The following is a 22,938-nucleotide window of genomic DNA, read 5'->3' on the forward strand; positions in this document are numbered from 1 at the left end:
TCCTGTATCATCCTGGAAAGGCCAATGTAGTTGCCAATGCACTTAGTAGAAAGGTTTATCATAATAGTATGTGTTATAATATTACTCACACTACAGTAATGTTCATTATTCTTGATGAACTAGAGAAATGGCAAGTAGAGGCCTTAAAGCCAGAAAATGTGAAGAAAGATGGGATGATACATTATAATGATGTTTTGTTTGATGATCCATGAGGATTGAAAGTATTTAAGAATCGACTATGGATTCCAAAGATTGGTGAATTAAGATAGAAGATTTTTGATGAAGCCCATAAATCTAAACTATTAATACATCCTAGTACAAGTAAAATGTACTATGATGTACGTACTGATTATTGGTGGCCTGGATTAAAGATAGACATTGGAAATATGTGCAACAATGTCTAGTATGCTTACAAGTCAAACTAGAGCACCAAAAGCCTTACGGAACTCCAGAAAGTCTTAGTGTTCCTGTGTGGAAATGGGAAGAGCTGTCCATGAATTTCATTACCAAATTTCCAAAGACTGCTAGACAGCATGATAACATTTAGGTCATTGTCGATCGCCTAACTAAGAGTGCACATTTTCTCGACATGCATAAAACGGCTCCAATGGAGAAATACACACAAGTATACTTGGATGAAATTAGTGCAAGACATGGTGTTCTACTAAATATCATTTCCGATCGTTATACTAGCTTCACTTCTTATTTTTGGGCGAGTATGCAACGTGAAATGGGACCTCGAGTTGTTCTCAGCACAACTTATCATCCCCAGACAGATGGTCAGATGGAGAAAACAATCTAAACAGTAGAAGATATGGATCGTGCATGTGTCTTAGAATTCGGTGGTAACTGGGACAAGTACCTACCTCTTGTCGAATTTTCATATAATAACAATTACCAAGCTACTATCAAAATGCCAGCATATGAAGCACTATATGGTCGTAAATGTCGTACTTCATTATGTTGGCTTGATATAGGATAGAAAATCCTTGGAGGACCTCAAATGATTCAAGACACCACCGACAAGATTCAAATTGTACGAGAAATAATAAAATCAGCCCATGATTGACAAAAGTCCTCTGCAAAAAAGAGGAGACGACCCATAGAATTCTAGGTGGGTGATTTCGCAATGCTGAAGGTATCCCCGTGGAAAGGCATTATGCGATTTGGGAAGAAAGGAAAACTAAGCCCTATATTTGTTGGTCCTTTCAAAATCATCCACAGAATTGGTAAGCAAGCATACACTTGGAATTGTCGAATGATTTGGTAGGTATTCATGATGTGTTTCATGTGAGTTATCTGTGTAAATGTTTCATTATATATGATGAAGCAGTTCCGTTATCCGAGGTGAAATTGGATAATAAGTTAACTTATGTGGAAGAGCCTAAAGAGATCGTAGACGAAAGATCGACCAATCTACGTAATAAAGAAGTGGAGTGGGTTCTTGTCAAGTGGAAACACCATCGAGGCCCAAATTATACTTGGGAAAATAAGAATGAGATAAGAGCGAAATATCCCCATTTGTTTTAATCGCTGTAATTTTGGGGACGAAATCCTCAAAAGGAGGAGGTATTTGTAACATACACGTTAAGGTATCATGTGTTTTGTAATCAATATTATAATGAAATATTATATGATATTGAGCGTTGAGTTCTAACAGATGGTTTTTACTTAAAATGAAGTAAAACTATGTTTAGAATCACTCGGAAAATATTGGAAGTCTTATTAGATTCCAATCAAATGTCAAATATTGAAATTTAACGAGATTATAAAATTTGAAATTAGTAAAACTTTATTATTGAAAGTTGTAAAGAATCTCGTTAGAAACATATAGGGGAAAACCTCATCGAAATCCGAGTAATAACGAAAAAGTTATGACTAATCGAGGATCCGCGACAAAACCGACAAACACTATTTAGCGTAAAATGTGAGTTTACAATAAACTACTTTTAGGCTTAGTGATCTAAATGAAAGTCATAGTATTCGTTAAACCAAGAATTTTCATAAAAAGAACGTCCAAATTTGACTTCGTATGAGGAAATTATGATTTTTCTAAGTTTTAGAATAGTAGTAGACAACTAAAAACTCGAAACAAAGATTGTGTCATTTATAGCCGACGCAACCTAAATGAGAATCGAAGGTCTTGTCAATAGTTGTACAACGGTAAAAAGTCAGACGAAAACGTACATCGGATGACGAAGTTATGAATTTTTAACGGACTTTTCCTGTCCCGTCCTATTAAAAAAATAATAATAATATAAGTTCAAAATTAGCCAACAGAGTCTAAATGAAAGTTGTAGAACATAATTTCACCTACGTGTGCATATAAAGAACGTCAAAAACGGAGCTTGTATGCAAAAGTTATGATTTTTTGAATTTTGAGTCACAAAAACCAAGAAAGTTCAGAAAATCCGAGAAATTTCGCATGGCCAGGCTTCGGCTACGTCACCCTCGCACGCGAGCCTGCCCCGTGTCTGATCTGATGAGTCATCGTAAGCAGAGGTTTAACCAGAGTCTGACGCGTGTCCTAGCCATGCCACATTCGAAGTGAGCTGCCTCCGGTTCTGACGCATGTCCGACGCTTGTGCTGCCCTTACATCCAACGCCTAGCCTTCGCTTTTGCTATCGCGTGTCGCCTTGTGTCTCGATCTTGGACTCGCCACCTCCCCTACTTGCCTGCAAATCTACCACGTGGCTTCTCCTCTTCCCTCCGGATCGGAGCCTCACCCCTATATAAAGGGGGTGCGCATCCTCCCGGTTATAGTTTGGAAATTTCATACTTTTCACCCATATACCCATTTTTAAGCCATTCCAACTTCCTCTGAAGCCCTAGGATCATACCTAACACCTGAAATACGTTCCGAAGTGCCTGAGAAATTTATCTTGTCAGTTTGAAGCTCAACCCTCGCGAGGCCCGGTTTTCAATAAAGCTCCCGATTTTCATCGAAGAACGCTAATTATAGTAACGAAGTGTTGCCCAAATTATGATTTTAACCTCCAGTTAATTCATGGTGAGTTCAATATATAAGAATAATTGTATGTTATGTGTTATATGTACTATGTGCTTTTCCGTGTTATCATTTCATGTTGTTATGGTAGCAAAAACTGTACCCTTAAGCATGTGATCAGTGACAGGACTTGTATCACAATGGTATTGGTATGTAGTCTCTGGCTGTGCAGAGCGTGTCTCGTAAGAGAATGACTTCTACCCCTATGGCATTGGCAGAAGGTTGGATAGGGCTAAAACCCAGAAATCTACTAAAACGTTTAATCAGAAAATGTATGTCTTCTGTTTCATTTGGGCTGAAGCTTTATCGATGTATATCAAGTATGGAAATTGTGATGTCTCATTGATTGTATATCTATCAATCAAATCATCGATTGATATGGAAAGCTTGCCAGATGATTCACATATGCCTTTGTTGTTCATTGTTCCTCTTTGCTTCTGCCATATTGAAATATATATATATATATATATATATGTGTGTGTGTGTGTGTGTGTGTGTTTAATGTTATATTGTATCTATTATTGAATTCACTAAGCGTCACTGATTACCCTTCTCAATGTTTAACATTACAGGTAATAAGGATCTAGTATAGGCATATACTGTTAGAAGATTTCGAATAGATAATACTATTACTTTTTTAACTAGTGTTCATGTATGTATAAAACTATAATAACATGGGTAGTTATGTAATAAATATAATACTTTGTAATAGTCTTAATAGTCGGTTTGTATCCAATCTTTTGTAATCAAATTATCAATGTAAAATATTATTTATGAATATGCATGTAGCATATTTTAAAGTAATATGATGTATTTTTATGTTTTAATGAAAGTAGTTCTCTCAATCATATGAAAGTGTGCGTCTTTCAATCATGGTATCAGAGCAGTAGTTTAAGTGAGCTAAATTCCACGGATTGGTATTTAGACTTAAACCATCAGAAGTTCAATATATGAAGGGATTCATTGTAAGTATTTGGATAAAAACCTTAGGAAAGACTTAAGTAAAGTCTTTGGTAATGATAAACCCTAATATTCCAAAATACAATGTTACTCCACATTGCAGAGCAATGGTTGAACTAGTGAGTAGCCATACACTAGAGGTGGCTGAATAGGTAAGTAGCCATATCACACACTTGGAAAAGATACTTTGTGTTGTTCTCTTTAATGTTTTTCCCCACAAAAGCTATACCAAGGGGCTTCACAATGATCTGTCCATCTTCAAAGCTTTTTAAGGCTTCCTTGACCTTTCAACATTGATTGAGACACTGTAACTTGTCAACCCATGGCGATAGCAAGCTCCACGTCTGTCATCGCAAGACAATCGTAGCAATTGTCGATGAACAACTTTATGTGTGCAAACCCAATCAGGAAGTCTTCTTTGTTCGTCACTTGGAGCTTCAAAACATCTACTCCTTTCAATATCCTAACAACACGGATGAGATCATGTAGATTCATCAAGGGAAAACTAGCTACAGAGAAGTTGCATGCAACCTTATTGGCACGAACAACATGGAATCGATAATTCTAAAACATTCCTTCGAAAAAGACATCCTTCGAAATGTTGAGAACTCTTACAATTTTCACCAGTGACCATACTTTTTCTTCTCTTTTCCATAGGACTACATGAAATATTACCTTTAATCGTTGATACTCCTCGTTATCTTCAACTTATCAATGATATAATATTGAGCTGTCATATGTCACAAATAGAAATTTTAGACCTAGCAAGGTCCAAAACCTAGTCTAGCACAAGTGAATCTACATTGCACTCCTTGTTGCATGATGTCTTCTATATCCATTACGCCTTGATTATAAATTTACAACTAAGCATGGTGTGAAATCTAAGTAATTTGGTTAGTATAAATTAATAATAAATAAATGGTTTAAAGGTTAAATCATAAACTAACCCATTAAATAAGTGTTCTCGGTCAAGAAGTCAAAGAAGCAAGTAGAATTCGGTCATGGAAATCAAATTGAGAAGGAAATCGGTTTTTGGAACCTTCCCTATTTGTGTTTTCGGACACGACATTCAAAACAAGGAGAATTCGCTCAAGGTATGACCAAATTCACAAAGTAAAGCCCAACAAGAACCGAATTCATTGTGATCATGGCCCAATATGACCGATTTCCCACCACTATATAATTGTGTTTAGCCGAATTCAACCTCATTTTCCCACTTCCACACCGAATTACTGCCAAATTTTTTCTCAAGTATCATCAATGAGTCTTTAAATATTCAAGAGTTTGCACCCAAATTCTTCAAATCTTGATAATATTCTTCAAATCTTTAAGCACTCCTCAAGAACATACTTCAAGAACTCATAATTTCCCAAGGATACACCGAAAACACTATTTTGTCCAACGAATTCATCCTTCGACACTTCCGACTATTCCTAACTAATTTAGTACGTATTCCTTGCATAATTAATTATTTAATCATATTATTGAAATTAATATGTTATTTATTTAAATGAACGACGAATACAATTATTTTTAGGGTAACGTTATTAGCGCGTACGCTTACCCGGGGACCACCTCTACAACTCGCTACTTCCAGTTAACGCACATTTAAGGTGAGTTCATACCCCTATGTTTTCACTAATTTTCAATGTTGATAGGGGGAAATACAAGTAAAACACAAAGTAAATTTTGCGTTAACATTCAAAATATTTCAAATAGTTTTAAAGCACATCAAGTCATTTTCATTGATTCAAATTATTTTTAAAAAAGTGTTTCAAACTATTTCAAATGTTTTTTATACTTTTATTCCAAAGTACATGTTTATAGGTATACACCTTATGCATATGTGAATATAATTTTATTTAAATGAAGCTTTAATCCTTTTGTAACATGTCGAGCAAAAGGGTACCTTTCTCATTGTCTTATTGGGCTATATAAACTATTTAGTTACAAGAATTTTCAATGCATACAGAACTCATAGAACATACATTTAAACTATAATAGGTATAGTTTATAGTACACTACGATATTTCACTACTACAAGGATAAACAATTAAAATAATTAATGGAGTATAATTATTTTACATTACAAAGTAAAGCATACAGTTTCAATTACAAGAGGACACTATAACACTACACGTAAACCAGTTAATACAGGGTTGCGAGGCACTACTTCGGGTACCCAATAGGGTACAGGTTCAAGTCCTATAAATTATAACTAGAGTCACCTGGATGGAGAGCATGAAATTTGTGTACAGATCTATACGGGACTAACGATCCCACACCTAAACTGCTAGCTACAGTTAGGCAGGCATGCATGGGGGTGACAAATGTCATAAATACCTACCCCTGAAGAACAACGTAGAGGCCATTAGGTCATATTAGCATGGTTATATCAAACTCACAATAGTATAAACAAGGTTTATGGGATTAACATTACTTAAAAGATTTTATTTTAATATTAAATCTTCTCTACACTACTCTCTTTCTACAATACACTTACATTTTGGGAAATCATTCATACAAATGTTTTGATAAATAATCAAACTACAATACACTACTTCTGGTGGATTCTAGGAACTATTACAAACACTACAGAAACTACTACATTATAAACACTGCACTGCATTTCTAGTACAGAACATACTTTTCCGAAAGAGCGTTTAACTAGGTGTATACATACAAAAAGGATTACATACAAAATCTGACCAAGTCATAGCCATGATGGCTGGGGCTCCAAGTGAGTCACCAACTGACTCCTACCAATCTCTAACTCTATACCTCAAACATCCAGAAGCAAAGCAGACCTTCGACCCCTCCGGCCAGAAGCTCCTCAACTATGCATACTCAATGTCTGTGATCCATCTCCTGGCAGCAATGGGGTCCTTCGCCCAGTGAAAGTCCGGTGCACCACTCTCCCTGAAGTCCTTGAAGGATAATGTGTGTGTACACATATGGCCAGACCCTAAATCACTCCTGAATATCAATAGGTGATCATTCATTAGCTCAATAATCCCCTCCTTGATCGACCCGAAAATGACCGGGGTCGCCTCAAGGATAGACACTATGAACTCGCGTAGCCCGTCAGCAACCTGCTCGGACACTGCACCCGAGCTAAAAATAAAACACATAAATTTCAGGATCATACATACTTTCGAGAGGTCTCACACACTCCCCATGTTTCCTGGTTCCATCTCGGCCCTCCTTGACTCGAGTACGGATCATATGATTTTAGTAGTACGGGCCCATACTACCTTCCACATCTATCCGTAATTTCCTCAAGGATTGCCTCAACTTCAGCAAGTCCCCTAACCATTATCCCTTTCCAACTAATCTCATCCTAGGCTTTCCTAGGGCACCCTCCTAACTACTATCTGCCATCAGCTGCACTGGGGGTCCCTACCTCCCTTCCCTAACTAGCTTGCGAATACTGTTACATATCCGCTCACTAGTTAGTTAAAGTTGACCAGAGCCCCTATATCACAAAGAAAGCAGCATTTGTGCATTGAGTAACCAAATCAAGCGTAACCTAATCAGTATATCCTACTGCTGACTATACAGCCCAAGCATACAACTCATATGATAGGAGTACAAGGCATCCTTCCTAGGTGCTTAAACCTATTCTAGAATGTAGTTCTCATATTCATATATCAGGCATACGAGGCATCCTCCTAGATCCTTAGCCCTATTCTAGCATGCAGTTCTCAGAATCATATCATAAACATAAAAAATATGGGTATCTTGGGGAAAACTTACTTGAGCTCGACTGGTCGCACACATCACACACCTTGCTCTTTTTCCAAAAATTCTTTAGCTCAAATTTTTGAAAACTGTTTTCTTCTGAAAATCTTTTAATCCCTCAGTTTTAGTCAAAACACCCCCGAAGGTGTGTCCGAATCCCTCAAACCAGGGCTCTGAGACCAACTTGTAACATCCCAAATTTCGGTGCCAAAAATTTCATTTTTAATTAAGTAACTTGTAACACAGTTTACCAAAACATTTCAAATTGTTATATCAATTTATGAAAACATAACAACATGTCTCAAAACCATATCATCAAAAGTAATAAAATCATAGTACAATCCCAGAAACTCCATGCGAAAACCATGAGTATGTGTGTGTGATGCATCGCTACACTGCCGGCTCCTTCCCCATAGGCGAAGAGGTACCTGAAACCAAAACTAAACTGTAAGCACAAAGCTTAGCGAGTTCCCCCCATCATACCACATACTAAAACAACATGCATATTGTCGGGCAATTCTGGAGTGCCTGACCTACCCATGTCAAGCCATTATGGGATGCTGACCTACCCATGCCAAGCTGTTCTGGGGTACTGACCTACCCATGTCATGCTATTCTGGGGTGCCGACCTTCCCTCAGGTCTATCTCAACCGAAAACGGGGACTATTTCACCCCTACCACTAGCATATAATATCATATTATAATCATGTTGTGAGACATATCTAGGGTGTCCGAACTATCCGTTGGTCCTAGTGACTGCATCGGGGACTAGTCCCTACCTACTGATTCTATCTCACATAACATAGCATACTAGCATACACACGTATCAAGCAATAAGAAACCATACAATTATCACATAACATAGCGTACTAGCATAAAAAGCCATAAAAGATGGTCTACAAGATGCATGGGGTGTTTATGGAAACAATGCCAGCACCTTTATTCCATAAAGTCCCCCAATAGCCCTAGATCTGAAGCACAAACTTACTTCTTATACCAAATCCCAAAAACATCCTCACTAGGGCTTAGAAGGATGTAGAAAAAGTCCAAAATTAAGATCCAAGTAATGAATAGATAAAGTTTCAGCTTCATACATCAAATAAGATAGAATTGAGCCTAAAAGTCTGGATCTTCTTGTTTCCCCTTGATCTCACAAGACTCCTTCTCCTCTTCAATCTTCAATCACACAAAAATAACACCACAAGGCTCAAGAACACACAAAAATGGCTAGGGTTTCGAGTTAGGGTTTGATCTAGACGATGGGGGCTGAGTTGGGGTGTTATAATGTGTTTAAATAGGGTGGAAACCTTAAATTTAGAATTTTACTCAAACAATATCTACTTGCCGAGTCAGTCTCCAGACTCGTCAAGTAGATCACTTAAACTTCACGCGGATCACGACCCTACTCGACGAGTTGGGCCTCTAACTCGTCGAGTCCCAGAGGAAAACTATCACACCCCAAACTAGAATGGCGGAAATATTTGGGGGTGGGTGACTTCACGTACTACCATAACAGTTGAATATCGTAAAGAAATTAACACAACCATCATATATATATAACAAAAATGTACATTGTTGCGTAATACATGTTTTCAATAGAATATTACAAGTATGATGATTTAAAATGTTTTAATGATAGACGCCTTAGTGTTCCTTCTCCAAAAGCTGGTGGTTAACTGTATTACTGATTCCCTGAGAAATACAAGTATTTTCGAAAAAGTGTCAACAATAAAGTTGGTGAGTTCATAAGTGTTTTTGTACTGAAAAATGTATCTATTTTTAGAAGAAAATAGATCAATGTGGTTTCCACTAAATCTAATATTTTCCACATATAGTTTGAAAAAGTCCCAAAAGTTGGAGAGCGTTAGTATCTTTCGTACTCAAATGATGAAGGTGAATTTATACTCAAAATAATGTAAATACTGAATGCATTCATGAGTTGCGTAAACCAAGCTTATTTTTATACTTTCGTGTGAGTCTTATAACCATGCTATTGACACAGACTGGCTGTAACAACGTTCTTCAGGTGTTGTAGTGTTATGACATTTGTCACCCCAGATCTTCCGGTCTAGCTGTAGCTAACAGTTTAGGTGCGGGATTGTCAATCCCGTATATATCTATACACAAGTATCACGTTCTCCCTCCAAGAGATTATGGTTTATAATACAGGACTTGAAATGCATATTTGATAGTACATTGAAGTTGAATATCTAACAACACTTAGTATATATAGATTTACGAAAAGAAATTCTTTATTTCATTTCAAATGAAAGTATTTCATTTTTCAAAATGTTTACGTAAGAATGTATGAATAACCCGAAAACTATACCCATTATAGTTTTTCCGAAAGTGTGTTCCACTTGGTAATAATAACTCGATGAAATACTAACTTTTCATGCAAAGTGAAATGTTGATATCGAAGCATTTTAATAATAAAGATGTTGTATTTAAATCTGTATAAAGCGATACGTTTTCTCGTATTGCACTTGTATTTCCCCCCTAAAACATGAAAAGACGTGAAAATTTACGAACTCATTTGTTTGGTTTGAAGAGAGTGAGACTAGAATCGAGCAGAACTTCGACTGCGGAAAGCTATGTCTTCGGACTCTTCGGGGGTCTCGGTAGCATAAAACCTTCGTCGGGGCTCGGGTATGGAATCGTGGGTGTCGGGATAGCCTCCGGAGCTTAGGAGAGTGCTAGAGTGAGGGGGAAGTTGAGAATTTTGTGCCAAAACCCGGGGCTTATGCACTCTATTTATAGTGTTGAAACACCCCGTACGCTAGGCGTACTCTAGGGGTACGATGGGCGTACTCCAGAGTCGTCATCACTTACGAGTCGAGCCTAGCTAGCCTGTTAGTTGATGGGATGCGACACTACGTCTGAGTACGCTGGGCGTACTCTAAATTACGTTGGGCATAATTCATATTCCCAACTTCTAAATTCCGTCACTTTTGCATATGAGCTCCATTTTTCGCGTTCTTTATATCCACGCGTAGGTGAGACTATGCTCTACAACTTTAATTTAGACTCTGTCGGCTAGTTTTGAATTTATTTTTTTTAGTAAATTTTTAGTAGGCCGGGACTGCTAAAGTCTGTTAAAAATTCATAACTTCTTTATCCAACGTCTGTTTTCGTCTGTCTTTTTACCATCGTACTTATGTTGTGGAGACCTTCGGTTCTCGTTTAGGTTGCATAAGCTAAACATTGTTCGATCTTTAATTCAAGTTTTTAGCTCTCTACCGCTATTACGAAACTTAGAAAATTCGTAACTTCTTCATACGAAGTCCAATTTGGGCGTTCTTTTTATGCACGTTCACGGTTTAACGTAATCTACAACTTCCATTTAGATACCTAAGGCTAAAGTGCATCTTATTGGAATTTCACTTTTTACGTTTAACAATGTTTTACTGGGTGTCTCGTGGATTTTCGAGTGGTTATAACCTTTTCGTTATAACTCGGTTTTGAATGTTCTTTATGTTTTTGGAAACTTTGGCACGATATCTAACATTTGATGTATCCCAAATTTAGATTTTAGAACACTTTATTCTTGAAGTTAATTTTGTTGATTCCATATAGTTCATTGTATTTGACTTTTGAGCGTTACATTGATTTGGAAAAATATAGGGTTGTCACATCATCCCCCCATCAGAGGGAATTTCGTCCCGAAATTTAATCTAAGACAGAGTTTACGGGTTAGGAAAAAGATGTGGGTACTTTTGTTTCATCCGATCCTCGCATTCCCAGGTGTATTCAGGTCCTCGCTTGGCATTCCAGCGGACCTTCACAATAGGTATGCAACATTGTTTAGTTCTTTTAATTTCCCGATCCATGATCTCTACTGGTTCTTCTACGAAATGGAGATTCTCATTTATTGCAATTTCCTCCAGAGGGACGACGAGGGTCTCATCAGAGAAGAACTTCTTTAAGTTTGATACGTGAAAGGTAGGGTGTACGTTGTTGAGTTCCTTTGGTATTCGAAGTTTGTAAGCCACCGGACCGATCCTGGCAAGGATCTCGAACGGCCCGATGTACCTTTGTTTTAGCTTCCTACGCTTTCCGAAAGGTATTGATCCCTTCCAGGGCGAGACTTTTAGTAGGACACTGTCTCCAACCTGGAATTCCAAGGGTTTCTATCTTTTATCCGCATAACTCTTTTGTCTGTCTCTAGAAGCCTTCAGTCGATCCCGGATCTGAACAATTTTCTCTGTGGTTTCTCTTATGATTTCTGGCCTACTGAGAGTGTTGTATGTTGCTTGTCCTCTAGCTACTTGTGTGTCAACCACTTTAGCCCAACACAGAGGTGATATGCACTTACGACCATAGAGGGCTTCAAACGAGGCATCCTTGGTGCTAGTGTGGTAGCTATTGTTATACGAAGAATCGACCAATGGTAAATGGGTTTCCCATGCTTTGCCAAAATTGATTACACAAGCTCTCAGCATAGCTTCTAGGGTTTGTATGGTTCTCTCACTCTGGCCTTCGGTTTGTGGGTGATAAGTGGTACTCATGTCTACTCTCATTCCTAGAGATCTTTGCAGCAACTACCAGAACCTTGAGGTGAATCTACTATCTCGGTCCGAGATAACAGATATTGGCACACCATGAAATCGTACAATCTCCCTAAGGTATGTTCTAGTTAGCTTCTCCAGTTTTTCCGTTTTTTTTATTGGTAGGAAGTACGCGGATTTAGTTAACTTGTCGACGATGACCCAGATGGTGTCGAGTCCTCTTGCTGTCTTGGGTAACTTGGTTATGAAGTCCATGGTTATCTGCTCCCACTTCCATTTGGGTATTCCCGGTTGTTGTAACAATCCCGAGGGCTTTTGGTAGCCCACCTTGACTTTGGCGCATGTCAGACATTTGCTTACGTAGGTAGCAATTTCGGCTTTCATATTCGGCTACCAATAAAGTTTCTTGAGGTCCAAAAACATCATATCGGAACCGGGATGTATGGAGTATCGTGTCTTATGGGCTTCGTTCATGACGACTTCTCTGAATCCGCCAAACTTCAGTGTCCAGATCCGATTCATGAAGTAACGAACTCCGTCATCCTTGACTTCAAGATTCTTATCCATTCCCCTTAAGGCTTCCCCTGCCATATTTTCGAAATTCAAGGCTTCTATTTAGGCTTCCTTGATTTACGTGGACAAGCTTCCTTGATTTGCGTGGACAGGTGGCCCGAGTATTCCTTTCGGCTGAGTGCATCAGCCACCAGGTTAGCCTTTCCGGGATGATATTGAATCCCGCATTCGTAATCGTTTAGTAGTTCTACCCACCATCTTTGTCTCATGTTGAGTTCCTTCTGGTTGAGGATATGTTGGAGGCTTTTATGATTAGTGAAGATTGTACATTTCGTTCCGTAGAGATAGTGTCTCCAGATCATTAGTGAGAAAACGACTAGTCCTAGATCGAGATCATGCGTTGTGTAGTTTACTTTGTGCGTCTTTAGTTGTCTTGAGGCATAGGCGATGACCTTCCCTCGCTGCATCAGAACACATCCAAGTCCTTGGTTTGACGCATCACAATAGACCACAAAGTCTTATGTTCCTTCTGGTAAGGTTAAAATGGGCGCACTGCATAAGGCTCGCTTTAGTGTTTGAAATGTGATGTCTTGTTTTTCTCCCCAGTCGAAGGTCACACTCTTCTGAGCTAGGGTGGTAAGCAGCTTAGCAATCCTCGAGAAGTTTTGTATGAACCTTCGGTAATACCCGATGATTCCCAAGAATTGTCGGATTTCCATTGGAGTATTTGGAGTCGTCCAATTCTCGATTGCCTTGATCTTGGAAGGATCCACATGTATCCCCTCTTTGCTGACAATGTGACCTAGGAAATCTACTTCCCGAATACAAAATTCTTACTTTAAAAATTTTATGTATAGCTTCTTTGCCCTTAATGTTTCCAAAACTTGGCGGAGGTGTTGGTTATGTTCTTCTTTGCTTCTCGAATAGATGAGTATATCATCTATGAACACGATCACAATTTATCCAGGAAGGGATGACATACTCGGTTCATCAAGTCCATGAATACCGCTGGTGCATTTGTCAATCCAAAAGGCATCACTACAAACTCGTAGTGACCATAGCGAGTTCGGAATGCCATTTTGGGGATGTCTCCTTCTAGAACACGCCGTTGATGATAACCAAATCTTAGATCGATCTTTGAGAAGTATCTTGCTCTTTGTAGTTGGTCGAAAAAATCGTCTATGTGCGGTAGGGGATATTGGTTCTTGATCGTGAGTTTGTTCAGTTCCTGGTAATCGATGCACATGCGAAAAGATCTATCATTCTTCTTTACGAACAGGACTGGTGCTCTCCAGGGTGAGAAGTTTGGTCTGATGAGGCCTTTGCTCAGCATATCGTTTAGTTGAATGGACAGTTCCTGCATCTCGGCTGGAGCTAGACGGTATGGCGATTTTGCTAGTGGGGTAGCTCCGGGAATCAAGTCGATCCTGAACTCGACATGGCGTTCTGGTGGGACTCTTGGAAGATCTTCTGGGAAGACGTCTGGGAAGTTGCAGACTTCCAGAATGTCTTTAATGGCTTTCGATTCTCGTTTCTTTTCTCCCATGTGGGCTAGAAAAGAATGATATTCCTTGCGAAGATATTTTTGAGCCTTGACGCAGGAGATGATTTGTAAATTTGTAATGGGTTTGTCACCATAAATGACAAGAGTTTTTCCGCTTGGCAGAGGCTCTTTCGTGACAAAGTATATCATCATGGTGAAGGCTTAACCAATCCATACCGATGATGACATCAAAACTTCTTATTGAAATTGGCATAATATTGATTTGCAACAAGTGCTCGTTTAAATTTAATGTACATCCTATGTACATATCGTTTGTGCTTTCCGTTTTACCGTTTTCCATTTCTACAGTGAATATGTTATTGAGTGGTTGGGGGTTTTTGATTAAGTAAGTGTTTGAATTTATTACTCACAAAACTTCTCTCCGCACCGCAGTGAAAGAGTATGCATGCATAAGTGTCGTCGAGGAGAAACCTACCCGTAACCACCGTGGGGTCAGCTATTGCTTCGTGCTGCCCTATTGCCAGCACCCTTCCTACACCACCAGTATTCTTTGTCTTGGGGAATCCCTCTTGAAGTGCCTAGTTTATCCACACCCATAACATCCCTGACTTACTCCAATACCAGAAACTTGGCTGATTGGTCGTGCCGGTGCCTTACAGAAACGGGTAGTGTGCCCTTTCAGGTTGCAGTTTTTACAGTGCATTTCTCAGAAATTACCGTGGTGATGGTAATTGCATTTGTTGCACTTTGGCAAGTTTCCAGCATATTGCTTCGTTGGCGTGGGGGTAGCGGGAATTGTAGTGGGGGCAGTAGCGGCATGGACCGCCACCATTTGTTTCTTTGAAGGTTCTTGCGAAGTTTGACCTATTCTCTTGTTCCAGAACTTCTTTTTGCTGTTGTTGTTGGCATTTTTGTCATTGTTGTTGCTTCCTTTGGTTGGTTCGGGGATGACGGTTGTGAAACTTTGGCAGACCCCATGGTCAACGAGAGATTACGCTAGTTCCTTGGCGCTGTCGAATGTTGTCGGTTTGGAGGCTAGCACACTTCCTCGAAGCTAGGGTGAAAGCCCCCAGATATACCTTTCCACATTTTGGCTTTCCAGAATCATCATTCTTGGGCAATGTATTATCAAGTCACTGAATCTATTTGTATAGCCTGTGATGTCCGAGCCCACGATCATAAGGCCCCAAAGCTCCTATTGGAGCTTCCGAATCTCGCCACTTGGGTATTACTCTCGTAGTAGCATTTGTTACAGGTTTTCCCAACCCATGGAGTTTGCCACCAGCAGGGTTAGTGACGTGACGTGGCCGTTCCACCACGTTAGGGCTCGTTCGGAGAAAGTACAGGAGACCAATTTTACTTTGCTTTCTTCGGGGCACACGCATATTTCGAACACAACTTCCGTTTTCTCTATCTATTGGGATAGACCCATCACTCCCCCAGTCCCATTAAATGAAACAGGTTTGCTGTTGGAGAAGTCTTTGTAGGTGCATTCCCCGGAATGGCCTTGGCCTTGGCCATTTGTAAAGCTGTTTATTCCTCCTCCTGACCCGTTGTTACTCATTCGTGCCATTGCTGCGGCTACGGCGACTGTTACAGCAGCCTGAAAAATAGTTGCATCCATAGTTGGAGGGGGTGGTGGAGGTGGTGTTAGAGCTGTGTTTCTGTGTGCTGATCTACGGGGAGGCATGTTCTGGTAAAGAAATAACAATGAAGACTATAAGTTTTTAGTGATTTGACAATCGTGCGTTAGAGGGTTAGTTATATCTGTAATTTGTTTTGACCTTAGTTAATGGTTTCGAAGTTGATATAGCAATTTAGATAATCCGATGAATTTCGAGAGGTATGTAAAGAAATACTTCATATATATATATATATATATATATATATATATATATATATATATATGTGTGTGTGTGTGTGTGTGTGTGTGTGAAACATACGGGGCGTTACATTTTTCTTTGTGGTTAGGAAAATTTGACCTATCTAAAGGTCTCCGATTACAAGTTTAAGGATGGTAAAAAAACATTATCCGAGGTCGTATTCTATATCAAAGTTGTTGGAGTTGGCCAAGACCTACTTGCGGCGTGTTGTGTGTTTGGAGCTAGACTCCGCGTCCGATTGTTTGAATCCGATTAAACGTCTTTCCAAGACCGCTTGTTGTTACCTCGTCTCTCTTATTTCTTCAAGTGCTGCCTCCATTTGGATTTGAAGCGTCCCTGTGTAGATTTGGGTATCTTCGTGTAGCCCATCCAGACGATGAATGTCTGCGGCGTTACCCTGTACAGCAACATTGATCTCATGAATTCAGACCGCTTGAACTCCCGATTGGTAGGTATGGTTTGCTATTTTTCCCATAAGTACGGGAAGCGCTCGATCGGCTGAACCTCCACAACTGACGTTGTAGAACTCCCGACACATGCCAAATGGAGGGCGTACACCCTGTTGCTGGCTCCAGTGGTGGATATGGCTTCCCCAAACAGGAGTGGAACCTTGGTAGCCCATTCTAATTGTGGGAGAACGGGGAGCTGGTGGATTGATTATTTCCGGCTCTGAGTCTGTTCCATCCGTACTTTCCTCTTCCTCCTCCATAGGCTCTTCTTCCTCTTCGACATCGAATTCCTCTTCGACTTCCTGTTCGATTTCCTCTGGGTCTTCTTCCAGATCTTCTTCTAACCATCCACCATTACCCTGGTTCGGGTAGTAAGGATCTCCCAGTATATGGAATCCGACCATTTTTGTCTGTACTAGAATAGAGGTATGAAAATTTTATAAAACTTTGGGAGAAAACGAAATTTTTATTCGATGACTTCCTAAATTTAACCAAATCTTGAGGTTTGCACGATTATTATTTTCCTTATGTTTTTTTTTAAAACAATCCTATAGTATTTCAAATTTGTAAGTTTAGTATTTTTATTTGGTAAGTTTTTGACTTCTTGCCCACTATGATCATTCCTCAACATACTTTGGTCATATCCAGGATAAATATAGTTGATCAGGCTATATTTATTCTCGATTTAACTACATACCCCAAGGCCCATTCGTAGTTTTGCAACTTGCCTTAATACTTTTTATAAAACTTTTTTATGATACGAGACCGATGCTTGCGTGTAAAAATGTATATTACTTTAATTTATTAAAAATATCGTTTATGAAAACATTTTGTCAGAGGGTTTTTGGTCCCTTTTGCATTTATAGTTTGTATATTTTATGTGGTTTGATGTACTTAGTTCACTATAAACAATGATCTGATACCAATCTGTCACACCCCTAAACCAAAATGGCGGAAACATTCGGGGGTGGGTGACTTCACGTAGTACCGTAATAGTTGAATATCGTAAAGAAAGTAACACAACCATCATATATATGACGAAAAAGTACATTGTTGCGTAATACATGTTTTCAAAAGAATATTATAAATATGATGATTTAAAATGTTTTAATAATAGACGCCTTAGCGTTCTTTCTCCAAAAGCTGGTGGTTACCTGTATTACTGATTCCCTGAGAAATACAAGTAGTTTTGAAAAAGTGTCAACAATAAAGTTGGTGAGTTCATAAGTGTTTTTGTACTGAAAAATGTATGTCTTTTTAGAAGAAAATAGATGATTGTGGTTTCCAAAAAATCCAATATTTTCGACATATAGTTTGAAAAAGTCTGAAAACTTGGAGGGCGTTAGTATCTTTCGTACTCAAATGATGAAGGTGATTTTATACTCAAAATAATGTAAATACTGAATGCATTCATGAGTCTCGTAAACCAAGCTTATTTTTATACTTCCATGTGAGTCTTATAACCATGCTATTGACACAGACTATCTATAACAACATTGTTCAGGTGTTGTTGTGTTATGACATTTGTCACCCTAGACCTGCCGGTCTAACTGTAGCTAACAATTTAGGTGCGAGATTGTCAATCCCATGTAGATCTATACACAAGTATTACGGTCTCCCTCCAAGAAATTATGGTTTATAATACAGGACTTGAAATGAATACTTGAGAGTACGTTGAAGTTGAATATCTCACAACACTTAGTATAAATAGATTTACGAAAAGAAAGTCTTTATTTAATTTCAAATGAAAGTATTTCATTTTTCAAAATGCTTACGTAAGAACGTATGAATAACCCGCAAACTATACCCATTATAGTTTTTCCGAAAGTGTGTTCCATTTGGTGATAATAACTCGATGAAATACTAACTTTTCATGCAAAGTAAAATGTTGATATCGAAGCATTTTAATAATATAGATGTTGTATTTAAATCTATATAAAGCGATACGTTTTCTCGTATTGCACTTGTATTTCCCCCCTAAAACATGAAAAGACGTGAAAATTTATGAACTCATTTGTTTGGTTTGAAAAGAGTGAGACTAGAATCGAGCAGAACTTCGATTGCGGAAAGCTATGTCTTCAGACTCTTTGGGGGTCTCGGTAGCATAAAACCTTCGTCGGGGCTCGGGTATGGAATCGTGGGTGTCGGGATAGCCTCCGGAGCTTAGGAGAGTGCAAGAGTGAGGGGGAAGTTGAGAATTTTGTGCCAAAACCCTGGGCTCATGCACTCTATTTATAGTGCTAAGACACCTCATACGCTGGGTGTACTCTAGGGGTACGTTGGGCGTACTCCGGAGTGATCATCGCTTACGACTCGAGCCTAGCTCGCCTGTTAGCCGATGGGACGCAACACTGCGTCTGAGTACGCTGGGCGTACTCTAAATTACGTTGGGCGTAATTCGTATTCCCAACTTCTAAATTCCGTAACTTTCGCGTATGAGCTCCGTTTTTCGCGTTCTTTATATCGACACGTAGGTGAGACTATGCTCTACAACTTTCATTTAGACTCCGTCGGCTAGTTTTGACTTTTTTTTAGTATATTTTTAGTAGGCCGGGACTGCTAAAGTCCGTTAAAATTCCGTAACTTCTTTATCCGACGTCTGTTTTCGTCTGTCTTTTTACCATCGTACTCCTATTATGGAGACCTTCAATTCTCGTTTAGGTTGCGTTAGCTAAAAATCGTTCGATCTTTAATTCGAGTTTTTATCTCTCTACAACTGTTACGAAACTTAGAAAATTCGTAACTTCCTCATACGAAGCCCAATTTGGGCGTTCTTTTTATGCACGTTCAAAATTTAACGTAATCTACGACTTTCGTTTAGATACCTAAGGCTAAAATGCATCTTATTGGAATTTCACTTTTTATGTTTAACAATGTTTTACCGGGTGTGTCGTGGATTTTCCAGTGGTCATAACTTTTTTGTTATAACTTGGTTTTGAATGATCTTTATGTTTTTGGAAACCTTGCCACGATATCTAACATTTGATGCATCCCAAATTTAGATTTTAGAACACTTTATGTTTGAAGTTAATTTCGTTGATTCCAAATAGTTTGTTGTATTTGACTTTTGAGTGTTACATTGATTTGGAAAAATATAGGGTTGTCACAAAAACATAAGAAATACTTGAATTAAATGCATACCAGGGATCGGTTGTTATAGTATAAAATAGAGAAAACCACTCACTAGACATGCGAAGAGACCGAGAACTATAAGCATCATACTAATAATTAATAAACTAGTACCACCTAGTGAGTTATAGATTACACTACTCACACTATGTGTTAAGTTTATCGCACCTTTTGTAACAACTTGTATCAGTTATTCAATTTACATAAATTCATGCAAGGGTAGCCACTATTAATTCATAAGTTTATTTGGCATAGACTTCAGTAATGAATTGTTTTTAGAACACTATAAAAGTAGGAACATGATACACTTGGAACTAAGATGACTTAGTTAGATAACTCTCGACTTATAACCACTATTAAAGAGTTATTGCCGTCTCATCTTGTAAACCTTATGGTTGAAAGATGCCTTTTCGTAGACCTATAGGGTATGATCATAACAAAATTAATGCACCGTATCACATAAGAACTCCCCATCTAAGCGTGCTTGGGCGATAGTAGTGCTAGGATGGGCAAACTTAACACTCGTACAAAACCTACTTCTACCCACTACCATAACCCCATCTCAGGAATGTTTAGCAGAAACCTTGAGATTAGCTTAGCAAAAACGCGAAATTTATATATATATATATATATATATATATATATATATATATGTATGTATATAAATTGTAAGAATACAACTGACAATGATCATCATTACTCACGAGACGGGTTACTGTCATGTAACAGAATCATGTCTTCACAAGGAGGTAACCAGCCAACAGGCGAGACACCAATTCTATAGATAGACTCTGCTAATTCTCAAGTTGCGGTCACAGCAGTCATAACAGCCGTCATGGCACAACTCAATACTAACCGCAGTAACAATCAAGGACACTAGCGGATGTCTACCGACAAAGACACCTCAAACCACAAATCTAAGGGCAAGAAACGAATGTTTTTGGGAACAAAAAGGAGCACAACGTATCTTAAGGACTTCCTAAGTGGAAACAACTTGTGGCTTCCCCTGCAGTCACAACAACAGTCACAACATCTACCACGACATCTGCCACAACATCTGAAACTCCAGCACCAACCACTCGATATGCTAGAACACACCCGAAGTGTGAGAAGTGTAATCTCCATGACAAGGGAGTATGTCAGGTGATACATTGCAAGAACTGCAACAGGAAGGGGCCCATGCCCCGTTTCTGTAGGACTGTGGCCTGACATAGCACGTCGTACACAAATGCTAGTGTGAACCCAATATGCCATCTATGCGGTGAAACGGAGCACTTCAAGAGAGACTGTCCAACTGATAGGAATGACGGAGGGGTAGGAGGAGTTTGATAACCAAACCAGTAGAAGCAGCAAGGAACCTTACTAGGACTTTTAAGAGTGTTTCAAAAAACAAGAATATTTAAGTATCGTATGTTGTGTGGTATTTGGTATGTTTGCTAAAACTTATGAAAATTAAAAAGTAGTTAAAATACTCTATTGCTCGATCAAATCACAACACTCATATAAAAATATATACTTAGGATCCTTGCAAGTGAGTTGTGATGACTTGGTGTATACATTATGATTATGTATAATTAAGACCTTGTAGACTTAGAGTGAGTGATTCCGCCTTATCTCCTGTTTCTTGTTTGGTTGTGGATTTTGGGCAGAGTCACTTAGTCAATGGTCTTATTAATCTTAGTTACACATGACTTGTATACACTAAGCAATCATAAAGGGACCTGATAAGGATCATAATATGAAGTATCACCATTAGCTATCAGAACAATCTTACTGCTAGTACTCGCTTGCTGCGATATGAGTCATTTGCAGTAATAATAACACAGATAAAACAAAATCAACTATCGAGTACACACAAAATGCACTATCGAGTACACACGGGATGTACTATTACTCTAACAAATGTTTCTTTCAAGTCAACTTAACACGTGTTTCACTAATAAGTTTCAATGTCTTCATTTGTAGTCATCGTCATACCAATCTTGTGTGCTACGAATGAAACCCTTCTCTTGACCAACTGACTAAGAAACCCTGTCACTCATAACGACAAATCCGACTCAGACCTCATAATTCAATTAACCTATCACTACTAAGTGTATACGCGAGGGTGGTATATAATTTAGATTCTATGGACTTAGGATGTCTGTTTTCTCCCTATCTCATGTTCCTTGTCTGGTTGTGGACTTGGGGCAGAGTCACCCATCCGACCATTTGATAAATCATAATCATATACGACTTGTATACACGAGGTAATGATCTATCAACCAGGTATGAGTCTTACCATGAACTTTAGGACAAAGCTACTCTGGACAACAAGTAAGCACCTACCACTTGGAAGAATAGATACAAGTAAACCGAACCTATACACCCCCTATCGAATAGAATAGCAGAAGAAATAGTGAGGATCCACTTTAACACCAAGTGAGGATCTAAATTCACTAGAGAACGAGAAGTTCAGAAGGAACCGAAGTACCCACATATTTCCTAAGTTTTTAGTAACCACTCAAGGTTCGAATTTTGGGAGAAAATTCCCTCTAACGGGGGGATGATGTTACAACTTGAAATTTTAAACCTAGAAAGGTCCAAAACCTAATCTAGCACAAGTGAATCTACATTGCACTCCTTGTGTCACACCCCCAAACCGGAACGGTGGAAACGTTTGTGGGCGGAGGATATCATGTACATTATCACAAAAATGCATAATAGTAATCAAGTAGAACAACAACCATTGTATTTACAAAGTTATAAGTTTTATATTCGTATTCAAAACATAATGTATACGACACCAAAAGTACAAGTTTTAAAGACATGAGTTTATAGATCTCCGTCTTCTTAAAACTTTTGGTTGTACCTGTATTACTGTTTCCTTGAGAACACAAGTAGTTTTGAAAAGGTGTCAACAATTAAGTTGGTGAGTTCATAAGTATGTTTGTAATTGAAATATTTTTTCATGTTCCTTGATATTGTAAACATGTTTTTCCATAAAAATCCTATATTTTCTGTAGTAGTATATTGTATGAAAAATGTATGAAAGTTATTGTACTCTGAAGTAGTAAAATGTAGTTTAATTCTCATAAAACCATGAAAAGTATGTTTTCTCTGTACTAAAGTAGTATCATGTTCTAGTACTAGTATGCAACTCATGTATTTGTAATTAACTAGTATAACTAACTATACTTATAAAATATTGTGTTTATAGTCTTATAATTAAATAAAACTATGTGAAGTTTACTTATTCACACA

Source organism: Lactuca saligna, chromosome 5 (assembly GCF_052625555.1).
Source record: "Lactuca saligna cultivar CGN05327 chromosome 5, ASM5262555v1, whole genome shotgun sequence".
Lineage (NCBI taxonomy): Eukaryota > Viridiplantae > Streptophyta > Magnoliopsida > Asterales > Asteraceae > Lactuca > Lactuca saligna.